The sequence below is a fragment of the Sciurus vulgaris genome (assembly GCF_902686455.1).
Source record: "Sciurus vulgaris genome assembly, chromosome: 3".
Lineage (NCBI taxonomy): Eukaryota > Metazoa > Chordata > Mammalia > Rodentia > Sciuridae > Sciurus > Sciurus vulgaris.
This window is the reverse complement of record NC_136463.1, coordinates 68,293,214-68,308,539: the sequence shown is the minus strand read 5'-3', so window position 1 is coordinate 68,308,539 and position 15,326 is coordinate 68,293,214.

The window sequence follows — 15,326 nt, the reverse complement described above, 5'->3', positions numbered from 1 at the left end:
CTACAAAGCCACATCCCCAGCTCTTTTTATTTTTTATTTCGAGACAGAGTCTTTCTAAGTTGTCTGGATCTGGAGCCTCGCTAAGTTGCTGAGGCTGGTCTTGAATTTGTAATCCTCCTACCTTGGTCTCCCGAGTCGCTGGGATTACAGGCACAGAATTCTTTAGTATCATCCAATCTCCAGTAAAATGTTCATATTCTAATTGCCTATAATCTTAATTTTTTAAAAAATAAAATGTGTTACAAACCGTTTAAAAGATGTCTCCTTCCATCTGGAAAGCCATCCCACTCATCTAGAGAGGCTCAGGGTCTGCTGAGACAGCATCACAGACGACACCAGTGTGCCAACCGCCCGTCACCTGATCTGGACCTTTCCCTGGCAATGTGGAGGTAACCAGCAGCAGCTCTGGTTCCATCTTGCAACCAAGCCGAGTTCAAACAAGGCTGGCAAGCAGGTGAAGCCCCGAGGCAGAGCCCATCTGAAGGAGGCACCCGGAGGGGCAGCTGGCTCCTCTTGCCCTCATGAGTGGAGTGAGGAGCAATTCTGAGCACCAGCTGGTCACTGTCCCTCTGACTTGTTCTGTTTTGAGTGAAGACTGGGAGGTCAGAGTGTCCCCAAACTCTTTAAGATATGAGGAGCACAAGCTGACTGGAGCTGGTCCCCCTGCAACAGAGTGTGACCGGGACAAGGGGCAGGTGAGGTGCTCTCTGCAGGGGGCCCTGGATCAGCGCTGACTCTGCAGAGCAGTGTTGGGAACAGGGTTCCTTTGGGGGGCAGGGTTGTCATGGGGTAACCCCCAGAACCAGAGGAAGGGAAGAACCCTCAGACACTACGCAGACACAGACCCCACTTGTTTGTGAACCATGTGAGATGGTCTTAGGGGACCACAGGCTGCTTAATGAGGGTGGAAAGAATGTAGACCAGGACTTGCTTAGTGCTCAGAAGCACCTCTGAGAAGGTTAGATCCCATCTGCCATGATGGGATCTAAGGAGTAAGCGAGGTGCCTTTAAATCCACAGCGTGTCCCTTTCATGCTGACCACATTAAGGTGTGATTTGGGGGAGCGTTGCTGAGGCACTGAGTCTGCCAGGGACCTGCTGGGGACCAGAGAGACATTGCTCATCTTAACCTCTGCAATCACCCCAGAAGTGACTTCAATCCTTATTCCACAGGTAGGGAACTGAGGCCCAGTTTTACTGATTCCAAAGTCCACGATCAAGGTCAAAATAGTTTCCTGGCTATTTCCTGGGGAAACTTGACTTTGATTCATGGTTCAGGAAATAGATTGTGTTTGGAGTTTCATTTCAGGGTTCAGAGAATCAGCTTGGTTCTTTCTTATTTGTGCTTCAAATTTTAGTTTCAACCCTTGGTCCTAGGATTCCCTGGTTCTTCATAAATATTAACTAGATGAAAAGCTGTAAAGGTGGCTTGTCATTCTTGGGCATCTGGAGGTGGCCAGCATTCTTTCTGGCCTGCGGCTTGGGAAGGGTGATGGCCCGTGTCCTGTGAGAAGGACAGTGGCTGTGGGCTGTGACAGGTGAGCCACCACTAATATTAAAGTGGCTGTGTGTAAATGAAAACAACTTTCGCTTGGAGGCCTTTTCCTTGTGGGGCTTTCCGTGCAGGGTGACATTCCACACACAGGAGACTGCTCCATCTCCTCTGCTCCTTCCAGTTCTAGGGTGAGGGCTGTGCCAGGAGGCGCTTCTCAGCCAGATCCCTCTGGCTCCTTGGAAGGAGGTTCCCCACCCTGATCTGACTCAGAAAGTGGGGAGAAAAGCCAGAGGAGGAGCCAGGCACAGGCCTGGGCAAAACTGGGAGGCCAAGCATTTATACCAGTGAGAAACTGGAAGTGAGCCAAACGCCCACCAGTCAAAGTGGAGAGGATGACTGCTCCCCAGAATGTACCCCATGCCCTGATAGTGTGTAATCGCAACAGCACCACAACACTTATGGATGAAAAACAAAGTCAGCCTGGGAGCTTGGGAGGAGGGATTTTGCCCTGCTACTCCAGGGCTCAGGCGTATTTGTGACCTCTGGCTTTGGTGTGACTCACACAAACATATGAGAATTGAAAACCAGCCAAATAATCAACCAAGCCAATCAACTAGTCCAAAGTCACACAGCTAGTTATATGCAGCAGGCAGATTTGAACCCTGCTCTGCTGTGGCTTCCTTTCTTTCATGGCTTTTCCTTAGTTTGGAACTCTCAGCCTTTCTTGAGTGAATACTTATGATAATCTCCTGTCTAGTCTCCCTGGAATTCTCCCATCCCATCATTCATTCACTTAACAAATATCTATCAAATACTTATTCTGTGCTGGAAATGGTATGTTGACTGTCACTTGCTCACCCACCTCTTTCATTCCTCTGATACCCTTCAAGTTTCCTTTAAACCATCAGGCAAAACTTCCATTCCATCATTCCCTAAAAGCAGGCTCCATCTGAGGTTGCTATAGTGCGCAACCTGCACCCTGGTACACAGCAGCTCGACTTCATGCACCCTGATGTCAGTCTTGCTACACATACAATGTAATCTGCATGAATGCTAATATATTATTGCTATTATTGCATGAAGAGTCTGGGACCTTGTTTTAGAAATGTCCTTGTCATTTCTCTATAGAACATTAGGAAAGTCCCTCTTTGACTGAAATTCTCTGCAATCAATAGATTTACCTCCCAGGGTTCCAGGAGTTTATAGTCATTCCTCCTCCCCAGCCTCTCCCTTCGTTTCCTGTGTCCACAGAGTGGAAAGGTAAGGGAGCCCACTCCTTAGAATGTGTCAGGCCTGTGCTGAGAGATTTACAGAGAATATTCCATTTAATCTGCAACAACATTTTGGGAGAAACTAGGCTTTTTTTTTTTTAAAGGAAGAAACTGAGGCTCAAAGATAGGACATGATTTGCTCAAGATCATGTGTATGTGAAGTGGCTGACCCAGGATTCAAACTTAAATTTCCAAACCCTGGTCTCTGGTGCAGGGCTGCTTCAGTTTCTCTGCTGGCTCCTCTCCTGCCTAGCATCAAGTCTCTTGGTACTTCTCTTTCCATCTTGGAAAAATAGGGGTGAAAATAATTCTTGCCTCTTTGGGCTCTTTGACAATCAAAGGTGTTAAAGCAAATAAATGCTGTGTGTTTGGCACACCCAACAAGTGTGTGACACCATTATTATCATTGTTATTACTTCTCTCTCTCTCTCTCTCTCTCTCTCTCTCTCTCTCTCTCTCAACATTTACATAACTCTGTGGGTGGTCTTTATATTTGTGGAAACAGCCCTGGGATTGAATGCTTCCTTGTGTCAGTTGCCTTGGGCTAGTTTGAGAACAAGAGCCTTGGAGTATCCAAGCCTGATAAAATATCTAGAATCACCTCTTCCTCCAACAGGGCTGTGGAGAGTGTGTTTCCCCAGGCCTGTGATGAGTTCTGGAACAAGGTGAGATGAGGGCGTTTTCTGATGATGCCCTTGGATCACAGAGGTCTCATGTCATCTCTGCAAGAAATGAAAGGGAAGTCGGACTGGGAAGGACCTGGTGGGTCTCCAGAGCGAGCTCTGCTTGTGGTTTGGAAATCAACCCGGTTTTCAGCGATCCATTGGTCTGTGCTCTGTGGAGCGGGTTTGTCAGGGCCTTCTCAGCAGGGGAGAGGATCGAAGGCTTCATCCCTATTTCTCCTGTTTCCCTCGGGGCTTTGATGTAACCTGTTTCATGTCACAGTGGGTTCAGCAAGTCACACACTCAGGCGCCTGTGCTTGATGCTGGTGAAAGGTTGTAAACCTATTGGCAAAGCCCTGGGTCTCCCCACCCAGGCAGGTGGTCCCTGGCTCTTCCTAACTCCTCTGAAATTTCCCCAGTGACAGGGAACCAGGATCTGTGTAGATGCTACATGTTGGCACCAAATTCAGTTTATCCCCACCACCCCCTGTTCCCCCCACCCCGGGCACCCAGAGGACATACTTCTGTGTGGTTCTGACCAATGGGTGGTGAAGAGGAATGACGTGTGTCACTTCTAGACTGAAGTATACAAGAGCAGGTGCACCCGTTCCCTTGTGTCCTCCTCAGCTGTGACTGTTTCCTGTGGCCCAGCTCCAAGACAGAGCAGTGTCCGTCAGTCCCAGTCTCCCCTACCTACATGGGGGAGCATGCGAGCGAGAGAGAAACTTTTGTTGTGTTAGTTGCTGAGGTTTCGGGTCATTTCTGAGGCCTCTCCCAGCCATGCAGGGTCCCTCTTCTGGAGCACAGCCTCAGGGGTGTCCAGCTCCCCCTGGCCCAAGCGTGGCTGTCCAAGGCGTGGCAGGAGTCGGGGATCATGCACATTCAGCTCAGACCTGTGCCTTTCGACCTCTACTTTGTGCCTCCACCTTAGATCACCTGTGTCATTGGTCCTTGCCCTTTGCTCCACAGGGAAGCAGTAAAGTTATTTTCTTTAGCTTTTTTTCTTTTGAAAAATTGATTTAATTTTAAAATTTTTATCAAAGGAGAATGAGTCCCTGGTTCAAAAAGTAAAACAGTATAGTCTTACTCCGCACCTGACTCCAACCTCCTAGAATCAGATCCCTTGAATTCTTTTAAAAGCCTCTACTTAGTATTTCCCACCATGTTTCTAAATAGCCTGTCTTAACTGTGCTTTCTTGATTGAAATTCTTCGACATTATCAACTGACCCCCGACCCACAAAAAAGTCAGCTCTCTTATCCTACAGCCCTCTCCCTACTCCTGATTTTATTTCTACCCTCTTCATCCTCCTGTGGTATTGTGATTTTTATTTGAATCAATAGCCAGCATTTACTGTGACAATGTAAATATTGTTCATGGCTGGACCAGGAGGCGCCACGTGTACACTTTATTTTATATACAATATGATTAAAATGATAATGTGTTTGCCCCACTGTTTTCTATAGCCAGGAACACAGGAAAATGCCATTTCTCAGCCTCTGAGGTTCAACTGGGATGGGAACATTTGCTCTCTGGCCAATGGAAATGCAAGTGGCAGTCATGTGGCCCTTTCAGTGCAAGGCAGCCCAGGGCCTTCTCACCGTTAGTCTTTCCTCTCCAGGTGGAGAGGGTGCAGCACCTGAGATGGAGCTGAGGATGGGAGTAGCCTGGGTTTCTGAGTCACCACTTGGAGGAGAGCTGCCAACTGGCATCAGTCTGTAAATGAGACATAACCTTTCTACATTAAGCCACTGAGATTTCAAGATGTGTCTGTTGTGACAGCTGGCATTAATTGCCTAATTCTTTCGGTATTTTAAAAATTGTTTTCCAGTTTGCTAAGAATTCTTATGATCATCCTAATTCATTCCCAGACACTCCCACAGCATTATAACTTTCCTCTCCGTGAGGTCAAATGTCAGGACTCTTCAGCTGTATTCCTAACTGATCCCTGTGCCTGAGGTCCTCATAGAACCTTGGGATTTTCTCTGAATGACAGGGAGGGAGGAGGCTGGTCAGGGAGAAGCTGTGTAACTTAATGGATAAGAATTCAAACTCTTTTTCTCGACCCCTCTGGGCCTTAGTATTGTCCTCTGAAGAGTGGGAATCAGGGTCCCAAAGTGGGAGGGCTGTTGTGAGGATTAAATGAGATCATTCATGTGAAGTGCTCAGCAGGAATTCCACCTCAAGGATGTGTTGGTAAGTGTCAGCAGTAAGATGAAAAAAGATGCTCTGGGAAGTGACCAGGCTCTCTAAGCACCAGGGAATTTAACACGGGAGTGAGTTCTGATTTGGTTCCCACTGTGGACAGCCACTCCTTGACTTCAGAGACCAGCTGAGGAGGGGCCCACATGGAGAGATCTGTCCTGGGGCGTGACAGTAGGAGCTTCACCGGGAACAGAGCCACAAGCCAGGGACCTTCTTTTGTCTTCCCAAGCTGGGGCTCCCCATAGGTCCGCAGTGTATGTTTCCCTTCACCCTTGAGTTAGGAGGTGCGCTGCCAGATACCCTTCCTTCCCTTAGAGTGGAGATGGGGTGACAATGAATGTAATAACAAATGTTGATTGAGAACCTGCTCCATGCTGGGCACCAAGCTAGGTGATGGGTTGGAAGTGTTAACCAATAGACTTTGCTTTAAATGGTTCCTAGGGAAGTGGGGGAGGCAGACGGAGAATGAAGAAAGGCAGTAGGCGCCAGGAGGGAAAGCAAGAAGGAAGTATCCAGGGTGACGAGTTTTATACTGATGTCAGGACGGTCTCCCAGGAGGTGTGAGTAGCTGTAGTTGAAGGATTCCTGGGCTGGCCTGGCAGCAGGGAGCAGCGTGTGCTGACGTGTCGAGGAGGGAACACGTGTAGCTGGTTCAAACTCCTGACAGAGGCCAGGGGACAGTAAGAGGTCCCGTCAGCAGGGCAGAGCAGGCCACTAAGAGGAGTCTGGATTTCATTTTAAGTGGAAAGGAGAGGAGCTCCTGACCGGTCTGGAGCAGGGGACAGGCGTGAACAGATTTGTTTTCAAAAGACCACTTTTATTACTGACCCCTTCCACTGGCCTCAATTGTTGCAGAAAACAAGGTTGGAGGAGGAGAGAGGTAAAGAGGAGGACCACGAGAGAGGATGAGACGCCAGCAACCTGACTGCGGCCCGTGTCAGTTGCTACATCATCTGTTGCCATCCTGCATGGCGGCTGTCACCATGGCAACGTGAGTGGACAAACATTTTAGGCTTTAAGGAATGTGTGTCTAACTAATGCGTCAAGGGCATCCACGTGGCTCCATGACAATGTATATGCACGTCCTTCCCCGCCAAACCCCTTTCCCAACACACCAGGAGGTATTTCTGATTTTGAAGCTTAGATGGTTTCTGTTCAGAGGAGATATATATTGAGGTGAGCAATAATCATGCCTCGAAATTCCTCTTTCACTTAATACCCGTCTGCATGAGATGGAGCCACATGGAATGTGGTCCTGGGACAAACAGAGGTAGAAGAACAAAGCCAGTGGCTCCTTTTATGCTCCCCGTTCTGGTTCCCTTTGATCAGATACAAATATCATCAGTAAGAAAAACCCCAAGAGGCCACTTCCCAGCCCTTGCACAGTTGTGCTCCTTCTTATGAGTTATCCCTTGAGCGTGCCTCTGTTGTGGCATTTATCATGCTTTATGCACTTGTCGGTTCATTTACCAAATGCTTACTAAATAGCCAGTAGCCAGGTATTATGCCAGGCATGGGGGAGGAGAGTGTTGACAAGCCCTCTGCTCACCTGGGCTTATCTTACAATGGAGACAGATGGGCAACAGTGTGGTAAACAGCGGAGCAGGATAACCATAGCCAGTATTTGGTTCTGGAATTAGTGGAAGAGGTGAGGTGCTGGTGGTGGGTTGGAGCGGGTAGGTGTCCCCAGCTTGGCTAGGGGTGAAGGCCTCATGCAATTTCTTGGACATGCCACCTTTATTCACTCATTAGGGCCCATCAACTGCTGACCCTCCTACCTGGAGATCTCTTCTGGATTTTCCCATGGTGTTCTACTTTGGATCACTTAGGTTTCAGCTCAGAAGTCCCCTCCTCATGATAGTGGACAGACAGACAGGCGTGGTGGGAACATGAGGTTAAGGGAATAATTTTATAAACTGGTTCCACTGTGCTGACCCCCACATACTTTGTTTCTAAAAAGCAATTTACCTGCAGCCCTGCCTGATTTAAGTGGACAGGATATGTTACATTCCTCAGCAAACTACCTGGTACCTGCAAGGGAAATGCAGGCCCGAAATGCTGATGTGAAGAATGCAAGTTACCCTGGAGTGGGGACTTTTGTGACCCTTACACAGACCAGATCCCAGAACTCAGGGAGATAAGGATAATTCCCCCCAACCATAAAGTCTGTAAGAACAAGTTCCAATTAGAACCAGTCAGGACCAAAGGAACCTGGGCCAAAGGAACTGAGAGTTGTAACAGGGTGCAGTGGCACATGCCTGTGATCCCAGCGACTCAAGAAGCTGAGGCAGGAGGACAGGGACTTTGCTCTGTAGGCTGTTGGTTTGTTCAGAGAAACAGAATCCATTCTGTATATTACTTCTCATGCAGAAGGTTTTGATCTGTGGAACTAGAGGCCTGTGCAGTTGTCCAGTTGGGAGAGGAGTGAAGATCAGGGGAGTTATTGGCTGTCACGTGAGTTTGCCTCAGTGGTGGTTCTCAACAGCTCTCGTGCAGGCCACTGAAAATTTTGAGAACTCTAGAGTTTGTTGTCCAACATCTTAGTCTGTAGCAGCAAGGAAAGTAATTCTTAAAAATTACAGAAGCTGCTATGAGTTTCACAGAACTTCCGGGAAGGCCCCACTGGTCAGCTAACTTGCCTACAAGTAATTTACAGGCTCTTACCTGGAAGTCGCTGCAACTTCACATCTATCATTAGCCTAGAAGTCAGAGAGAAATGGCTTCTCTTTAGCCTTCCCAATCTCATTTGAATGCCTCCTGTGTTGGCAGGACCTCGCTCCTTCCAGAGGCTGTGAGGGAGAATCCTCACCTACAGAGTCCTCCTGGTGGCAGTGGCCTTGTGGAGACCCCTGGACTGAGAGGGAGAGAGAAGTACTGTGGTTGCTCCAGGGGGCCATTCCTAAAGGCAAAGGGGGCTTAGTGCCTCCCTTTTGTGGATCTGGGCATCTGGTTGGAGGTTTCCTTTCTGATGTTGAAAAATTTAAGTCTCTTATTCTACCTTTTAAATTTTACCTAAATTTTACATTCTTTATTATGGTGGATTTAATTACTTTATATATTAAAAAAAAAGACCTTTCTGGTCCATTTTTGAGTCATGCTGATGTCACAGGGGATGTTTGATTTAGTGATGGTGGTGGTCAGGGAGGCCTGGTGTGTACCAGGCTCCAGAACCAGTTACTGTTCCAGTTTCATTCTGCTTAGTGCAGAATGAAAACATGGGGCCCCTTGTTCAGAAATCAGAGTTACACGAAGCACCTGCAGAACACTGACCCAGATGTGGAACCCTTCAGAGCCCGGGCCCTGTGTGACCAGTGATGAGTGACCACAAACCAAGTGGTTTCAAACAACACAGATTTGTTTTCTCATAGTTCCAGAAACTGAAAAAGGCTTTTTGGGGTTGAAAGCAAGGTGTCGGCAGGACCGTACCTACTCCAGAGGCTCTAGGGGAGAATCCTTGCCTTGCAGGACTCTGGCGGCTGCCTGTGAGCCTTGGCTTGTGGCCTTTTCCTTCTGGTGTCACGGTTCCTGCTTCCTCTGTGGTCAAATCTCACTTTCTCTTGCATGAACACTGTGATTGCAGTGGGGCCCCCCTGGGTAACCCAGGATCATCTCAAACTTCTAAACCTCATATGTAAATTTCCTTTTGCATATAAGATTCACATTCCCAGGTTCCAGGGAATTTGGGAGCTATTATTCCATCTCCCTCAAAGCCAGCCCTGTGGGACTCAGAGCTAAATTCTGTTTTTTAAATTTTATTTTGGTACTGGGGATTGAACCCGGGGGCTCACAGGTATGTGAGAGAGTGAGGGCGACACCAAGGCTGGAGACTTGATGCTGGTCCCGGTGGGCGAAGGGCTGTGTCCAATGGTTTTAGGGATCCAGAGATTCATGGCCGTTGGGCTGCCCTCCTAGTAACCTTAAATAAAAATAAAGACATCCAGATATTTTATCTGGCCACCTTGTCCCTGATTCCTGCTGGCACAACATGCTGCCTCCCAGGGGTATCCCTCAGCTCTAGCCTCCTGGTACTAGATGAGACCCACGTCCCCACAGCCGCTCCACCACAAGTACTACTTCAGGTGTGTAGCCAGAAGAGAAACTGAACTTGAGAGTTCAAGGGCAGTTAGAGGAGACCTCCAGGATGGCTAGGAAGAAGCATGGGTTTACTGAGCCTAAGAAAAACAGTACTTCCTTATAAGAAATGCAGAGATGGCCTGTCTTCCAGCCCTGTAGGCAGCTCCTACAGGCAGGCATGAACTGAAGGAATATGCGCCATGTTTTACTTCCTCTGCAAACATTGCACATCCAAGAAAGTAATTTCCTTTTCCAGCTGCATCTTGCCCAGCCATGCAGGCCCGTGGTGGACAGGGGTTGGACCTAATAAAATAGAGGTGGGCAGGGCAGCAGGCTTTCAGCAGTTAATGCCCCCCCCCCCCCCCATGATTGCATTTTGCCAGGAGAGGGTCCCTGTGCTCTGCACAGAGGCAGATTTGAGGGCATGCCCACATTTACTTTCTGGAGAAGGACCACAGAGAGACAGACCAAGCAATTTTTGTTCTTCTATTCACAGTATTTCACAGAATCCAAGATGCCACTGTAATGATGGTAAGAAGTCATGTTTTTATGTACCTCCTAAAAAGGAAAAAAAAGTGCTTCCACATGTGATGTACTGTTGATTTTAAGATGCACCCTGTTTGCAGAATTGTTAAAATGTGAACAGGTGGGCCCCTTAGAATCAATATGATATTCAATGAAATGAAGTATTATTCCCTTGTTTCATAATGCCATAGTAGGTATTATGGTGGGTTTATAGGCAGCTCTGTGTGTAGAATAGAGCCATGGAATGAAAACCATAAGTTATTTTTTTTATCTGTGACTTGACTCTAGCCTTGGGGCATGATCCTACTCTTTTTTTTTTTTTTTTTTTTTTTTGGTACTGGGGTTTGAATCCAGAGGCACTCTACTACTGAGCTACGTTCCCTGCCCTTTCTATTTCTTGAGACAAGGTCTTGTTAAGATGTCAAGGCTGACCTCCAACTTGTGATCCTTTTGCCTCAGTCTCCCTAGTCACTGGGATTATAGGCACATGCCACTGCACCTGACTATCCTTCTCCTTAACATTTAAGAAAAAACAAACAAACAAACAAAATGGGTTCCAAATTCAGTGCACTTGTGATGGGATTCTTGGACTCAGTTTTCTTTTAGGGAGCTCCTTGTTTTGCTTTCCTCTGCACCTGTATACCTGCACTGGCCCCCTCAGGGAGATAATAATTTCCATTCCTTTTTTTTTTTCTCCTTCTTCTTCCTTTTGTGGTGCTAGGATTGAACTTAGGAGTGCTCTATCACTGAGATACATCCCCAACCCTTAAAGAAAAAAAAAAAAAATTTTTTTTTTTTTTTGAGATAGGGTCTTGCTAAATTGCTGAGACTGGCCTTGAACTTGCCATTCTCCTGCCTCAGCCTCCTAAGTACCTGGGATTACAGACATGTGCTACTGTGCTCAGCTTATTATTATTTTTTGTAGTATAATACACATCATATAAAGTTTACCATTTAAACCATTTTAAAGCGTACTACTCAGTGACATTTAGCACATGTTCATTGAATTCTTGATCTTACCACGCCTCTCCTTCTGAGTGGTTTCTTTTCTCCAACCTGAGTGGACTCTAAAGTGTAACCAGGCATTTCCTCCTTGATTCTCTACATCGGCTATGGATACAGGGCTGTCTGGTGTGGCCGAAGCCCATTGAAGGTTTAAAGGAGTCAGAAGGGTCTAGTCAGCCCAGCCCACTGCCACCTTGATACTCTCTCCTGTCCAGGCTCTAGGAGGCTCACTGGCTGCCTGTGGCCTCAAGTACCTGCAAGGTGTTCCTGAGCTCTCCTCTCTTCCTTCTCAGTCCTTGCTGCCAAACTCCTGATTTTATCATTCAGAGTAATTTCCTTCTCTCTTCTCCCCAATTAATTCCTGCCCTTTCATTATTTTTCTCCATACAGAGAACCACTTTGCCTGGAGAACTTCCATTGTGCTGTTTTCCCAGTCAGGGAAGAGCCTTTTCCAAGTCAGCCCTTTGCCATCTGGTTGCTGGAGACCCAGCAGACTGGCTTCCCTACCCTCTGCAGCCAGGGTTCCATGTGTACAGACAAGTTCAATGTGGTGACTGCCACATTCTGGGAACAGGGATCTTCTGCCTGCCAAAGCAGGGTGGGAGTCCTCGTCCCCTTGAGGCTGCCTGCAGGTTCCCGTCCCCTCATCTAGTGCTTGCTCCTTAGTTTCCCTTTGGGACCTCCCCCCACCATACACTCTCACCCCACTAGGCTTGGGGAGGGGTGGACACATGCCCCAGGCCAGTGTGGTCCATCAGAGCACTCTGAACAACAGGGATTGGTTTAGAAAACTGTTTTAGACTGGTTTAGAGATAGATAGGCAGAGGACCCAACCAGGCAGGTAAAAATAAACCCTCCTGAAGGAAGACAACTCATGGAAATCAGCCTCAGGAGCTGAAGGGACACCCTAGGAGACTGGACAGTAAACTTAAAGCCTTCTTTCAGTTGGAAAGCCCCACATGTTACTTTCCCACATAAGACTGTTTGAGTTAAGTTTTTGTAACCCTAGGATCCTCGGCCGACAGTCACAGAAGGCTGCAACAGAGTTGGGCTTTGAAGGTCAAGTAGGAGTTTGTGGGCAGTAATGCCAAGTGTGTTCTGGGTAAAGTAGACAGTGTGTATGTGCAGGTGAGCATGGTGAGGAGGTAGGAGACCGGAGATAAAAGTGGCAGCTGGATGACAGACCTTCAGTGCCATCCTGTTATTTAGACATGGTCCTGGAGCTGGCTTCTATGCCAGGGTCTAGTTTATGATCCCCATATTGCAGATGAGGAAATTGGGGCTTAGTGAGGTGCTAGGGTAAAGTAAGCATTTCGGGGACCTCTGAGTGCATTACACAGCTCTTGGGGCTGAGCTTCTCCAGGGATGCAGCGGAAAGTTTTGCGCAGGGGGCTGCAGGGCCAGAAGGGCAGGTACTGAAGGGATGAGGTACAGACTTCGAGGAGGCAAGTGCTCAGTTCCAGGTTCCCTATGTGTTCTTCAAATTTGGTTTTCTGAGAGTGTGGGGGCATTAAAGCCCCTTGTGTGGGGTCAGCCTGAGGGCTCTTAGCCATTAGAGTTACCTGGGATGCTTTTAATGGACAGATTATAATTTAATTACATACTGATTAAATTATAATTTTGAGGGAGGGGCCCTGAGGTAGGTTGCAAAGCCACTCCAGGTGATTTTAATGGGCATTAGAGTTAAGAGACTGTTGCTCAGGGCAGTGGTTCCCAATCACCTGGTGAGCTTGTAGGGCTGGGTTCATCCTATAGCGTCTGATTCAGTGGGTCTGGAGCAGCATCTGAAAATTTGCATTTCTAACAAGTTTCCAGTGATACTGATATTGCTGATCCTGGGGGGGTTGTACTGATTCTCCTTAAAAGCTAGTTCAAGGGACTCTGGGTTTGGGGCTCTTCCCAGACTTGGGTCCTGTATTTCTGGATCCAGTTCTATCTTGGCCCTGATTCTGGACCAGTCACATCCTTCTCTGAGACTTCAGATGCTATAGTCACTGGACAAATGCTATTAAATTCTAAGGACCTTTGGTGAGTCTGTGGCCTTCAAACATGTTAATTTTGGTAAAACCTGAGGAGCTGGTATGGTCTGAGGACAAGTGGGGATGGGTGAGCTTGGTTCTTCCAGAGACGGGCCAGGTTGGGCCCTGAGCCAGAGGACATTGAGAATGGACAAGAGGGGACCTGCTAGTTCTTTAAGTGTTTTGGAGGAGAAGGAAAATAGAAACTGGGATGGGATGTTCCCAGGGATCCAAGGCTGCTGTGTGCCATAAGATTGGGGCTCACCTCTGGCACCAGTTCCCATTGGAGGTGAGGAAGTTAAGAGCAGGGGAGAGAACTGAGACTCGCTGAGCCTTGTTGACAAAGTAGACCCAGTGCTGGGTGCTTTGCCACCCTGGGCTTTTGCTTCCTCTCACATGGGGAGGTTTGGTTTCCTTAGTGCTGGGCCTGGGAGGATGAGGAAGAGGAGAGATTTGTGGGTGTCCTGCCTCAGAGAGGAGGTGCTCCTATGGAAGGCCACAAGGTCCCTGGGAAAGGCCTGGTGACTTCTAATGAGGAAGAAGGGCACCTGGAAAAGGTCACAGCCCTGGAAGCTACAGGCTTGGTGGGGACGGGCAGAGTGGGGAGGGTGGCAGACAAAGAGGCCCCTGGTCTAGCTGCTTACACTGTACACTGCAGTTGTGTAGCAACCACAGGAGATGTTGGTTTGTAGCCTTCATGGGAAAGTAGGTGTTATGTCTTAAATTGTGTTGACATTCAAAGATTGAAAGAGGGAAATGTGGGATTCAACAATATATGAAGATGTTATAAATGTAAGGGGTTTTGCAGAGGTCTTGGCATGCCTGGGGTTTGAGAAGTGGGGTTTTGAGAGTGGGCTTTTGACTTCACAGAGGCACAGATGTGCCTGAGCAGGTGGGAGATGTGCAGGGGTGGACAGAAAAGGCAGCTGGTGTGGCCAGGCTTGGTTATACCAAGCAAATAAATTAATAAATTGAGGATAATGGGGGCCTAGTGTCTCTTAGAGAAGTGATTTGCAAAGGTGGCAAGGGGGAAGTGTAGAAAGAACCCTGAGGAGTTGGATAGGTGTGACTTCATTTATGAAAATAGCTAGATTCACAGGTGCATGTTACACATTTAAACCAGAAATTCAATGTATGTACATGTGTAGATATATGTACATATATACAGCTATAGGCATCTGTATACACACATGTGCATGCATTTCTTGGCTCCGAGGGTTCTTGAAGTAATGCCGTTCTGGTAGTCATGAGCACATCAAGCACCTAGATCTTGGTGTACCATTTTCCTCTAAAATGATCCAGAGCCTCTTGGAAAAGAGGTCTGCTTCCAAAGATGGAGCTGGAGAAGATAAACCTGGAAATCATCTCATTCCAGAAAGTAAGGAAGGTTATTGGCATCTGTCAGAATGGCGCTTACTGGCCAAATCTGAGAAATCTGAGCATCATATTAATGTAATAATCTGTTGATACAATTAAGTTAATGAATACATGAGAGAGAAGGGAAAGTGTTTTTGTTTGTTTGTTTGTTTTTCTTTGCTTTGTTTTTGGTGGGGGGAAGTGTTCCTGCCATGATGTATGGCCTGAGTCTTGTCATAAGGAAATGACAGCTGGCCCCAGGTTGAGAGGTGTCCTGTAAAATGAAGGACAGTGTGTTTAAACAAATGCAAAAACAAAACACCCCAACTATCAAGGAAAGTCATGAAAGTCAGAGAAAGAGGAACTGTTCCAGTTTGGAGAAAACTGGAGAGACATGACAACTAAATGCAATGTATTTTTAGATCAGCTCCAGGTCTGGAAGAGAAATAAAGACCCTGTCAGAACAGTTGGTGAACTTTGCGTGAAAGCTGTAGGTTGGATGGAGATGTCAGGTCATTGTTGATTTCCTGATTTGGAAGGCTTGGTTCTGTGTCCTTGTTTGTAGGATATATACTCTGGAGTATTTAAGCATAATGAGGTATGGTTTCTACAGCTTGCCTTCAAATGCTCCAGAAAAAGACTAATGCTTACCTAGTGTGCATGGAAAGAGAATGAGCCCATGTGTCTGCAAGAACACAAATGTGGAAAAATATTAA